Source organism: Nicotiana attenuata, chromosome 6, assembly GCF_001879085.1.
Source record: "Nicotiana attenuata strain UT chromosome 6, NIATTr2, whole genome shotgun sequence".
NCBI classification, from domain to species: Eukaryota; Viridiplantae; Streptophyta; class Magnoliopsida; order Solanales; family Solanaceae; genus Nicotiana; species Nicotiana attenuata.
The window spans coordinates 92,379,791-92,386,409 of NC_031994.1; positions in this window are offsets into that span (position 1 = coordinate 92,379,791).

A 6,619-nucleotide genomic window follows, 5' to 3' on the forward strand; every position below is an offset into this window, starting at 1 on the left:
TCCTCAACTTCTGGTTACAACTCAAAAGTTAACAAGGTTAAAGATAGCATGTCCTAAATTGTTTACCTGTTATTGTCGTCTATCTTTATGTTAGTATAAGTTCCCGGGTTTTTACTTGTCATCATATACAAGTATGAAGACAATAATTCATAATTCTCTTCGGGACTTCCTCTTATTAAAGCGGAAGCATGTTGAATAGCACGCCACGCCTTGTGATATCCAATGTCTAGTCCATGCAATTTTTGCATCTCTGCCATGACAAAAGCTGGTGTAACTTCAAATCTTGGTCCCGAAGATTGTCGATAATGTAACCACTAATTAACTTTGAAGTAGCATGCCTTTGATCTGCTTTCATAGTGTTAACAGAGCAGTCATGCTTTTTCTCAATCTTTACTATCTTGAACAGTGTTGAATCTTTAATTCTGAAAGCTCGCACACACCAACAACACCTATCATCATTGCATGTCAACGAATATCTTGTTGAGCTTGATCTAACAACCTTGAATTCAAAATGTCCTTTGATTGCTATATTGGAAAAACAGTTAATTATACTCTTCTTCTTGTCAAATACTGATCCAACTTTTATTTCATCCAACGAAGCATTTTCTTTTAATATCGTAGTTGGGGATTCTTTTTGTTTCAAATTTGATCTTCGTCTAGTTATTTGAGTACATGTTTTTTCAGCAACTTCTTCGATTGCCGGTGCACTCTCTAAGACTTGAATACCCAAAGCTTGTTCGTTGTCAATCTCTATAATGCTTTGTCCTTCTACTTGAATAGAATCAAATGTTTGAAGCACCTCTTCATTTAATGGTTGAGCTTCAACCATATCTATTTCCATTATCTGTTAGCATTTGTCTTGATTGTCATGTTGAGTTTCTGTGTTGACATGTTCATTGCTTGTTGATGGAAAAACTCTTTCCGAAATATCAACTATGAAACGACAGCCCTTGAAGAGTGAATGTGTTTTTAGCAACTCTATACATGTGTGAAGATCAGAATCTTTAGATACAAGCATTCCTTTGGTTGTTCCAAGGTTGATATCAAACCATATCACTGCTTCAAACTTTTCTCTGTCTAATTCAATTAGCTCAAAGATCTGTTTAATGAAATCTTCAAACCGAATTGACTCAGGTACTAGAAAAGGCTTTGTTTGATGATCAAGATATTTATAGTCTTCAGTCCATCTACCATTAAAAGCAACTATAATGCATATTGTTTCCATCCTGCAAGTCAAGAGAATGGGAAACTAAGGACATACGTTATAAAGCACTCCTTGTATAATTAAGAAGAAGTGTACTGTAAGTGCAAGACCAAGGTAAGGACTAAGTGTGCTTAACATTTTAACTTGGAATTAAAAGTTAAGGACTTCCGGTCCTTAACATTTGAACTTGGAATTAAAACTTAAGGACTGTCTGTCCTTAACTTTTGAACATGGAATTAAAAGTTAAGGACTGCCAGTCCTTAACATTTGAACTTGGAATTAAAACTTAAGGACTGCCTGTCCTTAACTTTTGAGCCAGACATTAAAACTTAAGGACTGTCAGTCCTTAACATTTAAACCTGGATTTAAAAGTTAAGGACTGCCTGTCCTAAACTGTTTAACCTGCAAGTCAAAACTTAAGGACCGCCTGTCCTTAACATTTAAACTTGGAATTAAAAGTTAAGGACTGCCTGTCCTAAACTTTTTAACCTGCAAGTCAAAAATTAAGGACTTATGTCCTTAACTTTTCAATCTATAATCCAAACTTAAGGACTTCCTGTCCTTAACTTCTTCAATTTGAAACTCAAACTTCAGGACTTAGTATACAGAAGAACAGCAACAAAGTGAAGGACATTGTGTCATTAAGTTTTTCAATTCAATTTGCAAAATGAGGACAGTAGAATCAAAGTTAAGGACATTGTGTCCTTAATTTTTGAATTCAATTTCCAAAATGAAGACACTATGTCCTTAATATTATGTGCTCAACTTTTATAGAATTATCATAGGAGGCGATGTCCTTAAGTTTATCAATCCAGAAATTCAAAAAAAATAAATCAAATTCTTATCTATTATATAATCAAATCAATACAAATCGGAAAAAGTATAACTATATCGAAGTAAAAATCGATAGAAACACATGAAAGTATAACTTACTGTTTATCTATGTCGATTTTTTGGATGAGAATTTTGAATTTTTCGTCCAGTCGCTGCTGCTGCTGCGATCGCCGGCTGCTGCTGCTGCTTTTGGTTTTCGTCGAGTGTGTTATAATAGCGTAGGTATAACTTATACCAGAAGGGTATTTTCGTCCAGTCAGGTATAAGTTTATTAAAGTAGTGGCTAAAGCCTAAATACATTGAAAACAGTGGCTTTAAAATAAAAGCAGCTGCTTTTAGTGGCTATTTGTGCACTTCGCCCCTCACACTTGTTCACATTACACAAAAATGATAACTTTAGGATGCTGCTCAATTTCTTCTGCGATAGCATTCGTTGTCTCACTGATAAAAGTGCAAAGGTAAAACGTATACGGTATTATGAGCAAAATGCATTTACCCATACCAAGAGCACCATACCCAAACGTTTGATAACTACCTTTTGAAGCAACATATATTCACACGATTTAAATTATATACACTAAAATATTTTTAACAGTTCCAGTATTGTTTAACTTATTATAAAAGGCTATCTAATTTATTTTCCGAAGTGAGATCATATAGTAATTATTAATAGTACCTATAATTACAGGTAATTCCACTTGATGGTGTAGAACATATTAACTTGATATGCAGAGTTAGAAGATGATTTTTCTTTATAGTGAAAAATCATTCCGTCTATCCTTACAGAGTTCAGTTTAGTGACTTTGGTTATTGTTGGCACACCATAATCTTGGCAATCATAGTTTGAGGCAAACTCTTTTCCTAAATACTCTAATTTTTTACCAATGCCTTTTCTATAAATTGAGCCAATGCTAAGCCAATTGCAGCTCATCCCAAATTTCTTCCTTCAACTCCTCCTCTATTGCTTCACTCTATAGCAAATTAACACATCATTATATTCAGTGAACAACAGCTGACAATATAATGGAGAGAACATCAAAACTTGTGCTTGTCACAGTACTAGTACTGCTTCTTGCTGAAGCACATATCTCATTTGCTGCCACATGTAGTCCAGTTCAGTTGAGTCCTTGCCTAGGTGCTATCAGATCATCAACACCACCATCTAAACTCTGCTGCAGCAAAATCAAGCAACAAAAACCTTGCCTCTGTCAATATCTCAAGAACCCAAATCTAAAGAAGTATGTTAACTCTCCTGCTGCCAAGAAAGTTGCTCGTACTTGTGGGGTTCCATATCCCAGGTGTTAAATTAAAACTACACTTCCTATATTGATTAGGGAGTGAAACTTGACACTACTATATTTTAAGCCAGCGTATCAACATTATAGCTATTTTCCTGGTTTGTTCTAATTTTAGTACTCTCTGTCTGCACCAGTCTTATACTAGGTGTACGTTCTACTATTTACATAAAATAAAAGAACTGAGTAGTATTTATCTCATCTGGTCCCTGTAATCTTGGTTGTGATTTACTTTGGAATGCAGATATAAATATTGAAGTATTAACTTAAAAGTTTTCAACTTGGGTTTCATTTTCAATATACAACTACCTTTATATTTTCTGTACTTGTCATTCTCTTGACAAAAGAATATTGTGTACAAAATTCTTTTGTCAATAATAAGCATAGCAAAAAAAACAAAATGAGAGAATAATGAAACATAAACAAGCTGTTCCTAATACTCCCATTACTCCATAAAATTGAAAATAGTAATTATACTCTGATCTATTGGTTCAGTAAAAGGCTAAAATGCCATTTGGAGAATACAACTTGCTTAATTTTGCAAATTATAATCTGAGTTCTCTGATAAACAGAGCAACATTTCATTTGGATATTTCACTGAAAAAGTGACTGCTATAGTCTCACGACTAGGGGTGGTAAAATGAATAAAAGAAAACAAGTAACCATTCATATTATCCGCTAAAATATGGGTTGGATAATGAACATTTTAAAAACAGATCAAATACGAATATTACCCATATTATCCATATTTTAAATGAGTAACCACTGGTTATCTGATGGGTAATAAAGTCAAAAGCTCCCTAAAAGCATTTTCGCCCCCTTTTATCCATATTAACCATCCATATTATCCGCTAAAATATGGGTTGGATAATGAACATCTTAAAAACAGATCAAATACGAATATTACCCATATTATCCATATTTTAAATGAGTAACCACTGGTTATCCGATGGGTAATAAAGTCAAAAGCTCCCCAAAAGCATCTTCGCCCCCTTTTACCCATATTAGCGTGCCTAAGCACTGGATGGTGCCTTAAAGGAACAAACACATGGCATCAAATTCGTATTAGAGGTTGAGGCTAACGTGAAGCCATGAACGGAGAATACGATTAACCATTTTATCCGCTGGTTAACCCGTATTTTATCCGTATTAAATATGGTTCGGATCGAATATTTTCGACCCAAACCATATCCGCCCCGCCCCGCCCGTTTGCCACCCCTACTCACGACACAGTTAATGAACTAGAATAACTTGGAAGATCAAAAAGGGAGACTCTAAAGTTCACGTACATGTAAGTAGAGTTTACTTATAACAAATTAACAAGGATTTCGAGTTCTCAAAGATGAAGAACAGAAGGTCAGAGATTTGGCTCTAGCTAACAAACAATAGCTTCTTACTACCTTATATAGCTTCCTTTTCTTTTTAGTTACCAATATGGAATTTTGTTGCACACTCGACATTCTTCTAAGTGCTTAGTATCTTAGGGAAACTTCTGTTATGACTGAAAAGATAAGGTGTCATGCGGAAGCTGGGAAAGCAAACTTTGAACGACGATAAATCATACAACAAATAGAAATCTACCAAAAGAGACACAAACATTTAACGTGGTTCGGTCAACTGACCTACGTCCACAACGGAGATGAGCAATCCACTATAATAAAAAAGAGAGTACAAAATATCGAGAGAACAACCTCAGGAAGAGGCAAACACAAGTGACACACTAACACTTGTCCCGTAAAGTTCTCCCCCTACACACGACTCTCAAGCCCCGTATGGCTACATTGTGGATGCTAATGAATGAGAAGGAAGGATCCTCAATTTATAGAAGTTCAAACCTTTTCCTACAAGAAAAAGGACTAGCCAAATATTGGAGATTTATGATTTCCTTTTACAAAAAGGAAAACCCAGTTAAGGTAATTATATTGCCCTTTTCCTTTAAGAGATAGGAAAACCAAATATGGTAAGAAAATTATGGCAAACACCTAACAATTCTCCCCCTTGGCCTGAATTTTCTGAGAAAATAAACTTGATCCACCTAACTTCACATAGCCTTCAACAGGTCGCATCTCCAGATCTCCGCCACAAAGTTTGTCTCAACGTGCGTAGTACTCCGGTCAAATTTCTCATACAAAAAATTACGATTATCGTCAAATATGTTGCAGCTAGAACTGAACCCGCCAAGATGAACCCGTCTTGAACCTTGCTCTGATACCACTTTTATGATGGGAAAATAATCAGGTGTCATGCGGAAGCTAGCAAAGCAAACCTTGAACGACGATAAATCATACAACAAATAGAAATCTACCAAAAGAGACACAAACATTTAACGTGGTTCGGTCAACTGACCTACGTCCACAACGGAGATGAGCAATCCACTATAATAAAAAAAAGAGTACAAAATATCGAGAGAACAACCTCACGAAGAGGCAAATACAAGTGACACACTAACACTTGTCCCGTAAAGTTCTCCCCCTAGACACGACTCTCAAGCCCCCTATGGCTACATTGTGGATGCTAATGAATGAGAAGGAAGGATCCTCAATTTATAGAAGTCCAAACCTTTTCCTACAAGAAAAAGGACTAGCCAAATATTGGAGATTTATGATTTCCTTTTACAAAAAGGAAAACCCAGTTAAGGTAATTATATTGCCCTTTTCCTTTAAGAGATAGGAAAATCAAATATGGTAAGAAAATTATGGCAAACACCTAACAATTCTCATACGAGAATGATCATCAATAAAGGTCACAAAGTAAAGTGCACCACCTTTTGACTTTACTTTAAAAGGACCACACAAATCAGAGTGTACTAGCTCCAATAAATCGGGCTTTCTTGAGGGAGGATGACTATGAAAGGAAACCCTTTTCTGTTTGCCAGCTAAACAATGATGGAGATAGTGATCAAGATCAAAATGATATCATGGTATAGATGTTATGGATGCTCCAGTTGATGAAGTTGTGGTTAATCAGCAACCAATTCCTGCACAGGTAACTACTTCGAATGCTCTTGAAACCTCTCTTAGAAGATCTACAAGGGAGAAGCAAAAATCCATGCGCTACCCTCCTGATGAGTATGTACTTTTGACTGACATGGGAGAACCTGAGAATTATGATGATGCCATGCAAGATAATCACAAAGATCATTGGATCGAAGCGATGGAAGATGAGATGAAGTCACTCCATCAGAATGGCACATATGAGTTAGTGATATTGCCGAAAGGTAAGAGAGCTTTATCTAACAAATGGATATTCAGAATAAAGCAAGATAACCATACCTCTGCGCCTAGAT